This window comes from Ranitomeya variabilis, chromosome 5 (genome assembly GCF_051348905.1).
Source record: "Ranitomeya variabilis isolate aRanVar5 chromosome 5, aRanVar5.hap1, whole genome shotgun sequence".
NCBI classification, from domain to species: Eukaryota; Metazoa; Chordata; class Amphibia; order Anura; family Dendrobatidae; genus Ranitomeya; species Ranitomeya variabilis.
The window spans coordinates 593,806,002-593,824,412 of NC_135236.1; the positions used below are offsets into that span (position 1 = coordinate 593,806,002).

The 18,411-nt window shown below is 34.6% G+C and overlaps 9 non-coding genes across 9 annotated transcripts; all 9 read right to left on the reverse strand.

The window, feature by feature from the left end:
- Positions 1-299: 299 nt before the first annotated feature.
- Positions 300-381, reverse strand: TRNAL-UAG (transfer RNA leucine (anticodon UAG)). The gene has a single exon. It is a non-coding gene; the product is annotated as a tRNA-Leu (tRNA).
- A 1,269-nt stretch (positions 382-1,650) lies between these two features.
- On the reverse strand, positions 1,651-1,732 carry TRNAL-UAG (transfer RNA leucine (anticodon UAG)). Its single transcript has one exon. It is a non-coding gene; the product is annotated as a tRNA-Leu (tRNA).
- Positions 1,733-2,977: 1,245 nt separating this feature from the next.
- TRNAL-UAG (transfer RNA leucine (anticodon UAG)) lies at positions 2,978-3,059 on the reverse strand. Its single transcript has one exon. It is a non-coding gene; the product is annotated as a tRNA-Leu (tRNA).
- A 2,277-nt stretch (positions 3,060-5,336) lies between these two features.
- On the reverse strand, positions 5,337-5,418 carry TRNAL-UAG (transfer RNA leucine (anticodon UAG)). The gene has a single exon. It is a non-coding gene; the product is annotated as a tRNA-Leu (tRNA).
- A 1,254-nt stretch (positions 5,419-6,672) lies between these two features.
- Positions 6,673-6,754, reverse strand: TRNAL-UAG (transfer RNA leucine (anticodon UAG)). The gene has a single exon. It is a non-coding gene; the product is annotated as a tRNA-Leu (tRNA).
- A 2,292-nt stretch (positions 6,755-9,046) lies between these two features.
- TRNAL-AAG (transfer RNA leucine (anticodon AAG)) lies at positions 9,047-9,128 on the reverse strand. Its single transcript has one exon. It is a non-coding gene; the product is annotated as a tRNA-Leu (tRNA).
- Positions 9,129-10,686: 1,558 nt separating this feature from the next.
- TRNAL-UAG (transfer RNA leucine (anticodon UAG)) lies at positions 10,687-10,768 on the reverse strand. Its single transcript has one exon. It is a non-coding gene; the product is annotated as a tRNA-Leu (tRNA).
- Positions 10,769-12,022: 1,254 nt separating this feature from the next.
- TRNAL-UAG (transfer RNA leucine (anticodon UAG)) lies at positions 12,023-12,104 on the reverse strand. The gene has a single exon. It is a non-coding gene; the product is annotated as a tRNA-Leu (tRNA).
- A 2,605-nt stretch (positions 12,105-14,709) lies between these two features.
- TRNAL-UAG (transfer RNA leucine (anticodon UAG)) lies at positions 14,710-14,791 on the reverse strand. The gene has a single exon. It is a non-coding gene; the product is annotated as a tRNA-Leu (tRNA).
- Positions 14,792-18,411: the final 3,620 nt, after the last annotated feature.

Below are 18,411 nucleotides of genomic sequence, written 5' to 3' on the forward strand. Positions count from 1 at the left end.
TTTGAACCCACGCCTCCGAAGAGACTGGAGCCTTAATCCAGCGCCTTAGACCGCTCGGCCATGTTACCTAATGCATCATTAAAAGAGCTTCCTGAGAGTAAGTTTAGTGTATTTGACTACATTTTAAACTTGTGCATTGTGGAAAATGGATAGGTCTCTAAACAAAAAGGAAAAAGCAATGATTCTATCTTTTGTCTTTTCCAAAAAAGCAAAGCACGCGCTCATACAAAAATATGCTAATTTTTCTATTAGCAAAGTCATAAATATAAGCTGAAAGGGTTTTCAAAACCTCAATATGTTGGCAGCAGTGGGATTTGAACCCACGCCTCCAAAGAGACTGGAGCCTAAATCCAGCGCCTTAGACCACTCGGCCATGCTACCTTAAACAGCATGGTTAATTAAGCTTCCTTAGAGAAAGTGAAGTACATTTGACAACATTTAAAATTAGTACATTTTGGAAATTGGGCATGTCTCTAAACATTAGGCAAAAACAAAGATTCTATCAACGGTCTTTATCTTAACTGAAAACTGCTAAATCATACAAATACAAAAGAAGATTATATCACATGCTAATTTGCATGCTAGCAAAATCATAAGAATAAGTACAAAAACATTTCAAGATCTCATAATACTGGCAGCAGTGAGATTAAAGCATATGCTAATTTTGCATGTTAGCATAATTATAAGAATGAGATAAAAAGGTTTAAAAGAACTCATACTAGTGGCAGCAGTGGGATTTGAACTCACAAGTCTGTTGGAATATGGGTAAGTCTCTTAACAATAGGAAAAATCAATGATTCTTTCAACTGTCTTTTCCTAAACAGAAATTAACACACTCATGAAAATACAAAATCATAAGAATTAGATCAAAGGGTTCTCAAAACCTCATAATAATGGCAGCAGTGGGATTTGAATGGGCATGTCTCTAAACATTAGAAAAAAGCAAGGATTCTATCAACAGTCTTTATCTGAACTGAAAACTGGAAAATCATGCAAATACAAAAGAAGATTAAATCACATGCTAATTTGCATGTTAGCAAAATCATAAGAATAAGTACAAAAACATTTCAAGATCTCATAATACTGGCAGCAGTGGGTTTAAAGCATATGCTAATTTTGCATGTTAGCATAATTATAAGAATAAGATAAAAAGGTTTAAAAGAACTCATACTAGTGGCATTTGAACCCACAAGTCTGTTAAAATTTAGGTAAGTCTCTAAACAATAGGAACAATCAATGATTCTTTCAACTGTCTTTTCCAAAACAGAAATGCACACACTCATGGAAATACAAAATACTCAGAATTAGATCAAAGGGTTCTCAAAACCTCATAATACTGGCAGCAGTGGGATTTGAACCCACGCCTCCGAAGAGACTGGAGCCTTAATCCAGCGCCTTAGACCGCTCGGCCATGCTACCTAATGCATCATTAAAAGAGCTTTCTTAGAGTAAGTTTAGTGTATCTGACTACATTTTAAACTTGTGCATTGTGGAAAATGGATAGGTCTCTAAACAAAAAGGAAAAAGCAATGATTCTATCTTTTGTCTTTTCCAAAAAAGCAAAGCACGCACTCATACAAAAATATGCTAATTTTTCTATTAGCAAAATCATAAATATAAGCTGAAAAGGTTTTCAAAACCTCAATATGTTGGCAGCAGTGGGATTTGAACCCACGCCTCCAAAGAGACTGGAGCCTAAATCCAGCGCCTTAGACCACTCGGCCATGCTACCTTAAACAGCATGGATAATTAAGCTTCCTTAGAGAAAGTGAAGTACATTTGACAACATTTAAAATTAGTACATTTTGGAAAATGGGCATGTCTCTAAACATTAGGCAAAAACAAAGATTCTATCAACGGTCTTTATCTTAACTGAAAACTGCTAAATCATACAAATACAAAAGAATATTATATCACATGCTAATTTGCATGCTAGCAAAATCATAAGAATAAGTACAAAAACATTTCAAGATCTCATAATACTGGCAGCAGTGAGATTAAAGCATATGCTAATTTTGCATGTTAGCATAATTATAAGAATGAGATAAAAAGAACTCATACTAGTGGCAGCAGTGGGATTTGAACTCACAAGTCTGTTGGAATATGGGTAAGTCTCTTAACAATAGGAAAAATCAATGATTCTTTCAACTGTCTTTTCCTAAACAGAAATTAACACACTCATGAAAATACAAAATCATAAGAATTAGATCAAAGGATTCTCAAAACCTCATAATAATGGCAGCAGTGGGATTTGAATGGGCATGTCTCTAAACATTAGAAAAAAGCAAGGATTCTATCAACAGTCTTTATCTGAACTGAAAACTGCAAAATCATGCAAATACAAAAGAAGATTAAATCACATGCTAATTTGCATGTTAGCAAAATCATAAGAATAAGTACAAAAACATTTCAAGATCTCATAATACTGGCAGCAGTGGGTTTAAAGCATATGCTAATTTTGCATGTTAGCATAATTATAAGAATAAGATAAAAAGGTTTAAAAGAACTCATACTAGTGGCATTTGAACCCACAAGTCTGTTAAAATTTAGGTAAGTCTCTAAACTAAAGTCTAAAACTGTCTTTTCCAAAACAGAAATGCACACACTCATGGAAATACAAAATCCTCAGAATTAGATCAAAGGGTTCTCAAAACCTCAAAATGCTGGCAGCAGTGGGATTTGAACCCACGCCTCCGAAGAGACTGGAGCCTTAATCCAGCGCCTTAGACCGCTCGGCCATGCTATCTAATGCATCATTAAAACAGCTTCCTGAGAGTAAGTTTAGTGTATCTGACTACATTTTAAACTTGTGCATTGTGGAAAATGGATAGGTCTCTAAAAAAAAAGGAGAAAGCAATGATTCTATCTTTTGTCTTTTCCAAAAAAGCAAAGCACGCACTCATACAAAAATATGCTAATTTTTCTATAAGCAAAATCATAAATATAAGCTGAAAAGGTTTTCAAAACCTCAATATGTTGGCAGCAGTGGGATTTGAACCCACGCCTCCAAAGAGACTGGAGCCTAAATCCAGCGCCTTAGACCACTCGGCCATGCTACCTTAAACAGCATGGATAATTAAGCTTCCTTAGAGAAAGTGAAGTACATTTGACAACAATTAAAATTAGTACATTTTGGAAAATGGGCATGTCTCTAAACATTAGGCAAAAACAAAGATTCTATCAACGGTCTTTATCTTAACTGAAAACTGCTAAATCATACAAATACAAAAGAAGATTATATCACATGCTAATTTGCATGCTAGCAAAATCATAAGAATAAGTACAAAAACATTTCAAGATCTCATAATACTGGCAGCAGTGAGATTAAAGCATATGCTAATTTTGCATGTTAGCATAATTATAAGAATGAGATAAAAAGGTTTAAAAGAACTCATACTAGTGGCAGCAGTGGGATTTGAACTCACAAGTCTGTTGGAATATGGGTAAGTCTCTTAACAATAGGAAAAATCAATGATTCTTTCAACTGTCTTTTCCTAAACAGAAATTAACACACTCATGAAAATACAAAATCATAAGAATTAGATCAAAGGGTTCTCAAAACCTCATAATAATGGCAGCAGTGGGATTTGAATGGGCATGTCTCTAAACATTAGAAAAAAGCAAGGATTCTTTCAACAGTCTTTATCTGAACTGAAAACTGGAAAATCATGCAAATACAAAAGAAGATTAAATCACATGCTAATTTGCATGTTAGCAAAATCATAAGAATAAGTACAAAAACATTTCAAGATCTCATAATACTGGCAGCAGTGGGTTTAAAGCATATGCTAATTTTGCATGTTAGCATAATTATAAGAATAAGATAAAAAGGTTTAAAAGAACTCATACTAGTGGCATTTGAACCCACAAGTCTGTTAAAATTTAGGTAAGTCTCTAAACTAAAGTCTAAAACTGTCTTTTCCAAAACAGAAATGCACACACTCATGGAAATACAAAATCCTCAGAAATAGATCAAAGGGTTCTCAAAACCTCATAATGCTGGCAGCAGTGTGATTTGAACCCACGCCTCCGAAGAGACTGGAGCCTTAATCCAGCGCCTTAGACCACTCGGCCATGCTACCTTAAACAGCATGGTTAATTAAGCTTCCTTAGAGAAAGTGAAGTACATTTGACAACATTTAAAATTAGTACATTTTGGAAAATGGGCATGTCTCTAAACATTAGGCAAAAACAAAGATTCTATCAACAGTCTTTATCTTAACTGAAAACTGCTAAATCATACAAATACAAAAGAAGATTATATCACATGCTAATTTGCATGCTAGCAAAATCATAAGAATAAGTACAAAAACATTTCAAGATCTCATAATACTGGCAGCAGTGAGATTAAAGCATATGCTAATTTTGCATGTTAGCATAATTATAAGAATGAGATAAAAAGGTTTAAAAGAACTCATACTAGTGGCAGCAGTGGGATTTGAACTCACAAGTCTGTTGGAATATGGGTAAGTCTCTTAACAATAGGAAAAATCAATGATTCTTTCAACTGTCTTTTCCTAAACAGAAATTAACACACTCATGAAAATACAAAATCATAAGAATTAGATCAAAGGGTTCTCAAAACCTCATAATAATGGCAGCAGTGGGATTTGAATGGGCATGTCTCTAAACATTAGAAAAAAGCAAGGATTCTTTCAACAGTCTTTATCTGAACTGAAAACTGGAAAATCATGCAAATACAAAAGAAGATTAAATCACATGCTAATTTGCATGTTAGCAAAATCATAAGAATAAGTACAAAAACATTTCAAGAACTCATAATACTGGCAGCAGTGGGTTTAAAGCATATGCTAATTTTGCATGTTAGCATAATTATAAGAATAAGATAAAAAGGTTTAAAAGAACTCATACTAGTGGCATTTGAACCCACAAGTCTGTTAAAATGTAGGTAAGTCTCTAAACTAAAGTCTAAAACTGTCTTTTCCAAAACAGAAATGCACACACTCATGGAAATACAAAATCCTCAGAATTAGATCAAAGGGTTCTCAAAACCTCATAATGCTGGCAGCAGTGGGATTTGAACCCACGCCTCCGAAGAGACTGGAGCCTTAATCCAGCGCCTTAGACCGCTCGGCCATGCTACCTAATGCATCATTAAAAGAGCTTCCTGAGAGTAAGTTTAGTGTATCTGACTACATTTTAAACTTGTGCATTGTGGAAAATGGATAGGTCTCTAAACAAAAAGGAAAAAGCAATGATTCTATCTTTTGTCTTTTCCAAAAAAGCAAAGCACGCACTCATACAAAAATATGCTAATTTTTCTATTAGCAAAATCATAAATATAAGCTGAAAAGGTTTTCAAAACCTCAATATGGTGGCAGCAGTGGGATTTGAACCCACGCCTCCAAAGAGACTGGAGCCTAAATCCAGCGCCTTAGACCACTCGGCCATGCTACCTTAAACAGCATGGTTAATTAAGCTTCCTTAGAGAAAGTGAAGTACATTTGACAACATTTAAAATCAGTACATTTTGGAAAATGGGCATGTCTCTAAACATTAGGCAAAAACAAAGATTCTATCAACAGTCTTTATCTTAACTGAAAACTGCTAAATCATACAAATACAAAAGAAGATTATATCACATGCTAATTTGCATGCTAGCAAAATCATAAGAATAAGTACAAAAACATTTCAAGATCTCATAATACTGGCAGCAGTGAGATTAAAGCATATGCTAATTTTGCATGTTAGCATAATTATAAGAATGAGATAAAAAGGTTTAAAAGAACTCATACTAGTGGCAGCAGTGGGATTTGAACTCACAAGTCTGTTGGAATATGGGTAAGTCTCTTAACAATAGGAAAAATCAATGATTCTTTCAACTGTCTTTTCCTAAACAGAAATTAACACACTCATGAAAATACAAAATCATAAGAATTAGATCAAAGGGTTCTCAAAACCTCATAATAATGGCAGCAGTGGGATTTGAATGGGCATGTCTCTAAACATTAGAAAAAAGCAAGGATTCTTTCAACAGTCTTTATCTGAACTGAAAACTGGAAAATCATGCAAATACAAAATAAGATTAAATCACATGCTAATTTGCATGTTAGCAAAATCATAAGAATAAGTACAAAAACATTTCAAGAACTCATAATACTGGCAGCAGTGGGTTTAAAGCATATGCTAATTTTGCATGTTAGCATAATTATAAGAATAAGATAAAAAGGTTTAAAAGAACTCATACTAGTGGCATTTGAACCCACAAGTCTGTTAAAATGTAGGTAAGTCTCTAAACTAAAGTCTAAAACTGTCTTTTCCAAAACAGAAATGCACACACTCATGGAAATACAAAATCCTCAGAATTAGATCAAAGGGTTCTCAAAACCTCATAATGCTGGCAGCAGTGGGATTTGAACCCACGCCTCCGAAGAGACTGAAGTCTTAATCCAGCGCCTTAGACCGCTCGGCCATGCTACCTAATGCATCATTAAAAGAGCTTCCTGAGAGTAAGTTTAGTGTATCTGACTACATTTTAAACTTGTGCATTGTGGAAAATGGATAGGTCTCTAAACAAAAAGGAAAAAGCAATGATTCTATCTTTTGTCTTTTCCAAAAAAGCAAAGCACGCACTCACACAAAAATATGCTAATTTTTCTATTAGCAAAATCATAAATATAAGCTGAAAAGGTTTTCAAAACCTCAATATGTTGGCAGCAGTGGGATTTGAACCCACGCCTCCAAAGAGACTGGAGCCTAAATCCAGCGCCTTAGACCACTCGGCCATGCTACCTTAAACAGCATGGTTAATTAAGCTTCCTTAGAGAAAGTGAAGTACATTTGACAACATTTAAAATTAGTACATTTTGGAAAATGGGCATGTCTCTAAACATTAGGCAAAAACAAAGATTCTATCAACAGTCTTTATCTTAACTGAAAACTGCTAAATCATACAAATACAAAAGAAGATTATATCACATGCTAATTTGCATGCTAGCAAAATCATAAGAATAAGTACAAAAACATTTCAAGATCTCATAATACTGGCAGCAGTGAGATTAAAGCATATGCTAATTTTGCATGTTAGCATAATTATAAGAATGAGATAAAAAGGTTTAAAAGAACTCATACTAGTGGCAGCAGTGGGATTTGAACTCACAAGTCTGTTGGAATATGGGTAAGTCTCTTAACAATAGGAAAAATCAATGATTCTTTCAACTGTCTTTTCCTAAACAGAAATTAACACACTCATGAAAATACAAAATCATAAGAATTAGATCAAAGGGTTCTCAAAACCTCATAATAATGGCAGCAGTGGGATTTGAATGGGCATGTCTCTAAACATTAGAAAAAAGCAAGGATTCTTTCAACAGTCTTTATCTGAACTGAAAACTGGAAAATCATGCAAATACAAAAGAAGATTAAATCACATGCTAATTTGCATGTTAGCAAAATCATAAGAATAAGTACAAAAACATTTCAAGAACTCATAATACTGGCAGCAGTGGGTTTAAAGCATATGCTAATTTTGCATGTTAGCATAATTATAAGAATAAGATAAAAAGGTTTAAAAGAACTCATACTAGTGGCATTTGAACCCACAAGTCTGTTAAAATTTAGGTAAGTCTCTAAACAATAGGAACAATCAATGATTCTTTCAACAGTCTTTTCCAAAACAGAAATGCACACACTCATGGAAATACAAAATACTCAGAATTAGATCAAAGGGTTCTCAAAACCTCATAATACTGGCAGCAGTGGGATTTGAACCCACGCCTCCGAAGAGACTGGAGCCTTAATCCAGCGCCTTAGACCGCTCGGCCATGCTACCTAATGCATCATTAAAAGAGCTTCCTTAGAGTAAGTTTAGTGTATCTGACTACATTTTAAACTTGTGCATTGTGGAAAATGGATAGGTCTCTAAACAAAAAGGAAAAAGCAATGATTCTATCTTTTGTCTTTTCCAAAAAAGCAAAGCACGCACTCATACAAAAATATGCTAATTTTTCTATTAGCAAAATCATAAATATAAGCTGAAAAGGTTTTCAAAACCTCAATATGTTGGCAGTAGTGGGATTTGAACCCACGCCTCCAAAGAGACTGGAGCCTAAATCCAGCACCTTAGACCACTCGGCCATGCTACCTTAAACAGCATGATTAATTAAGCTTCCTTAGAGAAAGTGAAGTACATTTGACAACATTTAAAATTAGTACATTTTGGAAAATGGGCATGTCTCTAAACATTAGGCAAAAACAAAGATTCTATCAACGGTCTTTATCTTAACTGAAAACTGCTAAATCATACAAATACAAAAGAAGATTATATCACATGCTAATTTGCATGCTAGCAAAATCATAAGAATAAGTACAAAAACATTTCAAGATCTCATAATACTGGCAGCAGTGAGATTAAAGCATATGCTAATTTTGCATGTTAGCATAATTATAAGAATGAGATAAAAAGGTTTAAAAGAACTCATACTAGTGGCAGCAGTGGGATTTGAACTCACAAGTCTGTTGGAATATGGGTAAGTCTCTTAACAATAGGAAAAATCAATGATTCTTTCAACTGTCTCTTCCTAAACAGAAATTAACACACTCATGAAAATACAAAATCATAAGAATTAGATCAAAGGGTTCTCAAAACCTCATAATAATGGCAGCAGTGGGATTTGAATGGGCATGTCTCTAAACATTAGAAAAAAGCAAGGATTCTTTCAACAGTCTTTATCTGAACTGAAAACTGGAAAATCATGCAAATACAAAAGAAGATTAAATCACATGCTAATTTGCATGTTAGCAAAATCATAAGAATAAGTACAAAAACATTTCAAGATCTCATAATACTGGCAGCAGTGGGTTTAAAGCATATGCTAATTTTGCATGTTAGCATAATTATAAGAATAAGATAAAAAGGTTTAAAAGAACTCATACTAGTGGCATTTGAACCCACAAGTCTGTTAAAATTTAGGTAAGTCTCTAAACTAAAGTCTAAAACTGTCTTTTCCAAAACAGAAATGCACACACTCATGGAAATACAAAATCCTCAGAATTAGATCAAAGGGTTCTCAAAACCTCATAATACTGGCAGCAGTGGGATTTGAACCCACGCCTCCGAAGAGACTGGAGTCTTAATCCAGCGCCTTAGACCGCTCGGCCATGCTACCTAATGCATCATTAAAAGAGCTTCCTGAGAGTAAGTTTAGTGTATCTGACTACATTTTAAACTTGTGCATTGTGGAAAATGGATAGGTCTCTAAACAAAAAGGAAAAAGCAATGATTCTATCTTTTGTCTTTTCCAAAAAAGCAAAGCACGCACTCATACAAAAATATGCTAATTTTTCTATTAGCAAAATCATAAATATAAGCTGAAAAGGTTTTCAAAACCTCAATATGTTGGCAGCAGTGGGATTTGAAACCACGCCTCCAAAGAGACTGGAGCCTAAATCCAGCGCCTTAGACCACTCGGCCATGCTACCTTAAACAGCATGGTTAATTAAGCTTCCTTAGAGAAAGTGAAGTACATTTGACAACATTTAAAATTAGTACATTTTGGAAAATGGGCATGTCTCTAAACATTAGGCAAAAACAAAGATTCTATCAACGGTCTTTATCTTAACTGAAAACTGCTAAATCATACAAATACAAAAGAAGATTATATCACATGCTAATTTGCATGCTAGCAAAATCATAAGAATAAGTACAAAAACATTTCAAGATCTCATAATACTGGCAGCAGTGAGATTAAAGCATATGCTAATTTTGCATGTTAGCATAATTATAAGAATGAGATAAAAAGGTTTAAAAGAACTCATACTAGTGGCATTTGAACTCACAAGTCTGTTGGAATATGGGTAAGTCTCTTAACAATAGGAAAAATCAATGATTCTTTCAACTGTCTTTTCCTAAACAGAAATTAACACACTCATGAAAATACAAAATCATAAGAATTAGATCAAAGGGTTCTCAAAACCTCATAATAATGGCAGCAGTGGGATTTGAATGGGCATGTCTCTAAACATTAGAAAAAAGCAAGGATTCTTTCAACAGTCTTTATCTGAACTGAAAACTGGAAAATCATGCAAATACAAAAGAAGATTAAATCACATGCTAATTTGCATGTTAGCAAAATCATAAGAATAAGTACAAAAACATTTCAAGAACTCATAATACTGGCAGCAGTGGGTTTAAAGCATATGCTAATTTTGCATGTTAGCATAATTATAAGAATAAGATAAAAAGGTTTAAAAGAACTCATACTAGTGGCATTTGAACCCACAAGTCTGTTAAAATGTAGGTAAGTCTCTAAACTAAAGTCTAAAACTGTCTTTTCCAAAACAGAAATGCACACACTCATGGAAATACAAAATCCTCAGAATTAGATCAAAGGGTTCTCAAAACCTCATAATGCTGGCAGCAGTGGGATTTGAACCCACGCCTCCGAAGAGACTGGAGCCTTAATCCAGCGCCTTAGACCGCTCGGCCATGCTACCTAATGCATCATTAAAAGAGCTTCCTGAGAGTAAGTTTAGTGTATCTGACTACATTTTAAACTTGTGCATTGTGGAAAATGGATAGGTCTCTAAACAAAAAGGAAAAAGCAATGATTCTATCTTTTGTCTTTTCCAAAAAAGCAAAGCACGCACTCATACAAAAATATGCTAATTTTTCTATTAGCAAAATCATAAATATAAGCTGAAAAGGTTTTCAAAACCTCAATATGTTGGCAGCAGTGGGATTTGAACCCACGCCTCCAAAGAGACTGGAGCCTAAATCCAGCGCCTTAGACCACTCGGCCATGCTACCTTAAACAGCATGGTTAATTAAGCTTCCTTAGAGAAAGTGAAGTACATTTGACAACATTTAAAATCAGTACATTTTGGAAAATGGGCATGTCTCTAAACATTAGGCAAAAACAAAGATTCTATCAACAGTCTTTATCTTAACTGAAAACTGCTAAATCATACAAATACAAAAGAAGATTATATCACATGCTAATTTGCATGCTAGCAAAATCATAAGAATAAGTACAAAAACATTTCAAGATCTCATAATACTGGCAGCAGTGAGATTAAAGCATATGCTAATTTTGCATGTTAGCATAATTATAAGAATGAGATAAAAAGGTTTAAAAGAACTCATACTAGTGGCAGCAGTGGGATTTGAACTCACAAGTCTGTTGGAATATGGGTAAGTCTCTTAACAATAGGAAAAATCAATGATTCTTTCAACTGTCTTTTCCTAAACAGAAATTAACACACTCATGAAAATACAAAATCATAAGAATTAGATCAAAGGGTTCTCAAAACCTCATAATAATGGCAGCAGTGGGATTTGAATGGGCATGTCTCTAAACATTAGAAAAAAGCAAGGATTCTTTCAACAGTCTTTATCTGAACTGAAAACTGGAAAATCATGCAAATACAAAATAAGATTAAATCACATGCTAATTTGCATGTTAGCAAAATCATAAGAATAAGTACAAAAACATTTCAAGAACTCATAATACTGGCAGCAGTGGGTTTAAAGCATATGCTAATTTTGCATGTTAGCATAATTATAAGAATAAGATAAAAAGGTTTAAAAGAACTCATACTAGTGGCATTTGAACCCACAAGTCTGTTAAAATGTAGGTAAGTCTCTAAACTAAAGTCTAAAACTGTCTTTTCCAAAACAGAAATGCACACACTCATGGAAATACAAAATCCTCAGAATTAGATCAAAGGGTTCTCAAAACCTCATAATGCTGGCAGCAGTGGGATTTGAACCCACGCCTCCGAAGAGACTGGAGCCTTAATCCAGCGCCTTAGACCGCTCGGCCATGCTACCTAATGCATCATTAAAAGAGCTTCCTGAGAGTAAGTTTAGTGTATCTGACTACATTTTAAACTTGTGCATTGTGGAAAATGGATAGGTCTCTAAACAAAAAGGAAAAAGCAATGATTCTATCTTTTGTCTTTTCCAAAAAAGCAAAGCACGCACTCACACAAAAATATGCTAATTTTTCTATTAGCAAAATCATAAATATAAGCTGAAAAGGTTTTCAAAACCTCAATATGTTGGCAGCAGTGGGATTTGAACCCACGCCTCCAAAGAGACTGGAGCCTAAATCCAGCGCCTTAGACCACTCGGCCATGCTGCCTTAAACAGCATGGTTAATTAAGCTTCCTTAGAGAAAGTGAAGTACATTTGACAACATTTAAAATTAGTACATTTTGGAAAATGGGCATGTCTCTAAACATTAGGCAAAAACAAAGATTCTATCAACAGTCTTTATCTTAACTGAAAACTGCTAAATCATACAAATACAAAAGAAGATTATATCACATGCTAATTTGCATGCTAGCAAAATCATAAGAATAAGTACAAAAACATTTCAAGATCTCATAATACTGGCAGCAGTGAGATTAAAGCATATGCTAATTTTGCATGTTAGCATAATTATAAGAATGAGATAAAAAGGTTTAAAAGAACTCATACTAGTGGCAGCAGTGGGATTTGAACTCACAAGTCTGTTGGAATATGGGTAAGTCTCTTAACAATAGGAAAAATCAATGATTCTTTCAACTGTCTTTTCCTAAACAGAAATTAACACACTCATGAAAATACAAAATCATAAGAATTAGATCAAAGGGTTCTCAAAACCTCATAATAATGGCAGCAGTGGGATTTGAATGGGCATGTCTCTAAACATTAGAAAAAAGCAAGGATTCTTTCAACAGTCTTTATCTGAACTGAAAACTGGAAAATCATGCAAATACAAAAGAAGATTAAATCACATGCTAATTTGCATGTTAGCAAAATCATAAGAATAAGTACAAAAACATTTCAAGAACTCATAATACTGGCAGCAGTGGGTTTAAAGCATATGCTAATTTTGCATGTTAGCATAATTATAAGAATAAGATAAAAAGGTTTAAAAGAACTCATACTAGTGGCATTTGAACCCACAAGTCTGTTAAAATTTAGGTAAGTCTCTAAACAATAGGAACAATCAATGATTCTTTCAACAGTCTTTTCCAAAACAGAAATGCACACACTCATGGAAATACAAAATACTCAGAATTAGATCAAAGGGTTCTCAAAACCTCATAATACTGGCAGCAGTGGGATTTGAACCCACGCCTCCGAAGAGACTGGAGCCTTAATCCAGCGCCTTAGACCGCTCGGCCATGCTACCTAATGCATCATTAAAAGAGCTTCCTTAGAGTAAGTTTAGTGTATCTGACTACATTTTAAACTTGTGCATTGTGGAAAATGGATAGGTCTCTAAACAAAAAGGAAAAAGCAATGATTCTATCTTTTGTCTTTTCCAAAAAAGCAAAGCACGCACTCATACAAAAATATGCTAATTTTTCTATTAGCAAAATCATAAATATAAGCTGAAAAGGTTTTCAAAACCTCAATATGTTGGCAGTAGTGGGATTTGAACCCACGCCTCCAAAGAGACTGGAGCCTAAATCCAGCACCTTAGACCACTCGGCCATGCTACCTTAAACAGCATGATTAATTAAGCTTCCTTAGAGAAAGTGAAGTACATTTGACAACATTTAAAATTAGTACATTTTGGAAAATGGGCATGTCTCTAAACATTAGGCAAAAACAAAGATTCTATCAACGGTCTTTATCTTAACTGAAAACTGCTAAATCATACAAATACAAAAGAAGATTATATCACATGCTAATTTGCATGCTAGCAAAATCATAAGAATAAGTACAAAAACATTTCAAGATCTCATAATACTGGCAGCAGTGAGATTAAAGCATATGCTAATTTTGCATGTTAGCATAATTATAAGAATGAGATAAAAAGGTTTAAAAGAACTCATACTAGTGGCAGCAGTGGGATTTGAACTCACAAGTCTGTTGGAATATGGGTAAGTCTCTTAACAATAGGAAAAATCAATGATTCTTTCAACTGTCTCTTCCTAAACAGAAATTAACACACTCATGAAAATACAAAATCATAAGAATTAGATCAAAGGGTTCTCAAAACCTCATAATAATGGCAGCAGTGGGATTTGAATGGGCATGTCTCTAAACATTAGAAAAAAGCAAGGATTCTTTCAACAGTCTTTATCTGAACTGAAAACTGGAAAATCATGCAAATACAAAAGAAGATTAAATCACATGCTAATTTGCATGTTAGCAAAATCATAAGAATAAGTACAAAAACATTTCAAGATCTCATAATACTGGCAGCAGTGGGTTTAAAGCATATGCTAATTTTGCATGTTAGCATAATTATAAGAATAAGATAAAAAGGTTTAAAAGAACTCATACTAGTGGCATTTGAACCCACAAGTCTGTTAAAATTTAGGTAAGTCTCTAAACTAAAGTCTAAAACTGTCTTTTCCAAAACAGAAATGCACACACTCATGGAAATACAAAATCCTCAGAATTAGATCAAAGGGTTCTCAAAACCTCATAATGCTGGCAGCAGTGGGATTTGAACCCACGCCTCCGAAGAGACTGGAGCCTTAATCCAGCGCCTTAGACCGCTCGGCCATGCTACCTAATGCATCATTAAAAGAGCTTCCTGAGAGTAAGTTTAGTGTATCTGACTACATTTTAAACTTGTGCATTGTGGAAAATGGATAGGTCTCTAAACAAAAAGGAAAAAGCAATGATTCTATCTTTTGTCTTCTCCAAAAAAGCAAAGCACGCACTCATACAAAAATATGCTAATTTTTCTATTAGCAAAATCATAAATATAAGCTGAAAAGGTTTTCAAAACCCCAATATGTTGGCAGCAGTGGGATTTGAACCCACGCCTCCAAAGAGACTGGAGCCTAAATCCAGCGCCTTAGACCACTCGGCCATGCTACCTTAAACAGCATGGTTAATTAAGCTTCCTTAGAGAAAGTGAAGTACATTTGACAACATTTAAAATTAGTACATTTTGGAAAATGGGCATGTCTCTAAACATTAGGCAAAAACAAACATTCTATCAACGGTCTTTATCTTAACTGAAAACTGCTAAATCATACAAATACAAAAGAAGATTATATCACATGCTAATTTGCATGCTAGCAAAATCATAAGAATAAGTACAAAAACATTTCAAGATCTCATAATACTGGCAGCAGTGAGATTAAAGCATATGCTAATTTTGCATGTTAGCATAATTATAAGAATGAGATAAAAAGGTTTAAAAGAACTCATACTAGTGGCAGCAGTGGGATTTGAACTCACAAGTCTGTTGGAATATGGGTAAGTCTCTTAACAATAGGAAAAATCAATGATTCTTTCAACTGTCTTTTCCTAAACAGAAATTAACACACTCATGAAAATACAAAATCATAAGAATTAGATCAAAGGGTTCTCAAAACCTCATAATAATGGCAGCAGTGGGATTTGAATGGGCATGTCTCTAAACATTAGAAAAAAGCAAGGATTCTGTCAACAGTCTTTATCTGAACTGAAAACTGGAAAATCATGCAAATACAAAAGAAGATTAAATCACATGCTAATTTGCATGTTAGCAAAATCATAAGAATAAGTACAAAAACATTTCAAGATCTCATAATACTGGCAGCAGTGGGTTTAAAGCATATGCTAATTTTGCATGTTAGCATAATTATAAGAATAAGATAAAAAGGTTTAAAAGAACTCATACTAGTGGCATTTGAACCCACAAGTCTGTTAAAATTTAGGTAAGTCTCTAAACTAAAGTCTAAAACTGTCTTTTCCAAAACAGAAATGCACACACTCATGGAAATACAAAATCCTCAGAATTAGATCAAAGGGTTCTCAAAACCTCATAATGCTGGCAGCAGTGGGATTTGAACCCACGCCTCCGAAGAGACTGGAGCCTTAATCCAGCGCCTTAGACCGCTCGGCCATGCTACCTAATGCATCATTAAAAGAGCTTCCTGAGAGTAAGTTTAGTGTATCTGACTACATTTTAAACTTGTGCATTGTGGAAAATGGATAGGTCTCTAAACAAAAAGGAAAAAGCAATGATTCTATCTTTTGTCTTTTCCAAAAAAGCAAAGCACGCACTCATACAAAAATATGCTAATTTTTCTATTAGCAAAATCATAAATATAAGCTGAAAAGGTTTTCAAAACCTCAATATGTTGGCAGCAGTGGGATTTGAACCCACGCCTCCAAAGAGACTGGAGCCTAAATCCAGCACCTTAGACCACTCGGCCATGCTACCTTAAACAGCATGATCAATTAAGCTTCCTTAGAGAAAGTGAAGTACATTTGACAACATTTAAAATTAGTACATTTTGGAAAATGGGCATGTCTCTAAACATTAGGCAAAAACAAAGATTCTATCAACTGTCTTTATCTTAACTGAAAACTGCTAAATCATACAAATACAAAAGAAGATTATATAACATGCTAATTTGCATGCTAGCAAAATCATAAGAATAAGTACAAAAACATTTCAAGATCTCATAATACTGGCAGCAGTGAGATTAAAGCATAAGCTAATTTTGTATGTTAGCATAATTATAAGAATAAGATAAAAAGGTTTAAAAGAACTCATACTAGTGGCATTTGAACCCACAAGTCTGTTAAAATTTAGGTAAGTCTCTAAACTAAAGTCTAAGGGTACGTTCACACAGGACTTTTTTGCTGCTTTTTTTTGCTGCTTTTTTTTATGCTAATTTAGGTGCGTTTTTTTGGTGCGTTTTTGGTGCGTTTTTTGGGTTTGTTCACACAGGACTTTTTTGCTGCAGATTTTTGCTGCAGATTTTTGCTGCAGATTTTTGCTGCTTTTTTATGCCAATTTTCAGCTGCTAGGACACCTCACAATGGCTCTTCACACCTTACTACCAGGAACTCCCTCACAATAGATCACAATCAGGACACCTCACAATGGCTCTTCACACCTCACAATGGCTCACAATGGCTCTTCACACCTCACTACCAGGAACTCCCTCACAATAGATCACAATCAGGACACCTCACAATGGCTCTTCACACCTCACAATGGCTCACAATGGCTCTTCGCACCTCACTACCAGGAACTCCCTCACAACAGATCACAAACAGGACGCCTCACAATGGCTCTTCACACCTCACAATGGCTCACAATGGCTCTTCACACCTCACTAACCACACCCCTAAGCTCTTGGCTGTGACATCCCTTCCTGCTGGCCATGATTTTCTGCACAAAAAACGCAGCAAATAATGCTACATGCGTTTTTTCAGCGTTTTTGCAGCGTTTTTTTCATCACCCATTCAAGTCAATGGGTGAAAAAACGCTGCAAAAACGCAGCAAAAACGCTGAAAGAAGTGACATGCCCTATGTCCAAAAAAAGCAGCAAAGCAGAAAAAACTGATCAAACAAAAAACCAACGTGTGTGCATGAGATTTCTGAAATCTCATAGGCTTTACTGGTACTGTAAAAAGCAGCTGAAAATTAGCATAAAAAAAGCAGCAAAAAAGTCCTGTGTGAACGTACCCTAAAACTGTCTTTTCCAAAACAGAAATGCAAACACTCATGGAAATACAAAATCCTCAGAATTAGATCAAAGGGTTCTCAAAACCTCATAATACTGGCAGCAGTGGGATTTGAACCCACGCCTCCGAAGAGACTGGAGCCTTAATCCAGCGCCTTACACCGCTCGGCCATGCTACCTACTGCATCATTGAAAGAGCTTCCTTAGAGTAAGTTTAGTGTATCTGACTACATTTTAAACTTGTGCATTGTGGAAAATGGATAGGTCTCTAAACAAAAAGGAAAAAGCAATGATTCTATCTTTTGTCTTTTCCAAAAAAAGCAAAGCACGCACTCATACAAAAATATGCTAATTTTTCTGTTAGCAAAATCATAAATATAAGCTGAAAAGGTTTTCAAAACCTCAGTATGTTGGCAGCAGTGGGATTTGAACCCACACCTCCAAAGAGACTGGAGCCTAAATCCAGCACCTTAGACCACTCGGCCATGCTACCTTAAACAGCATGATCAATTAAGCTTCCTTAGAGAAAGTGAAGTACATTTGACAACATTTAAAATTAGTACATTTTGGAAAATGGGCATGTCTCTAAACATTAGGCAAAAACAAAGATTCTATCAACTGTCTTTATCTTAACTGAAAACTGCTAAATCATATAAATACAAAAGAAGATTATATCACATGCTAATTTGCATGCTAGCAAAATCATAAGAATAAGTACAAAAACATTTCAAGATCTCATAATACTGGCAGCAGTGAGATTGAAGCATAAGCTAATTTTGTATGTTAGCATAATTATAAGAATGAGATAAAAAGGTTTAAAAGAACTCATACTAGTGGCAGCAGTGGGATTTGAACTCACAAGTCTGTTGGAATATGGGTAAGTCTCTTAACAATAGGAAAAATCAATGATTCTTTCAACTGTCTTTATCTGAACTGAAAACTGGAAAATCATGCAAATACAAAAGAAGATTAAATCACATGCTAATTTGCATGTTAGCAAAATCATAAGAATAAGTACAAAAACATTTC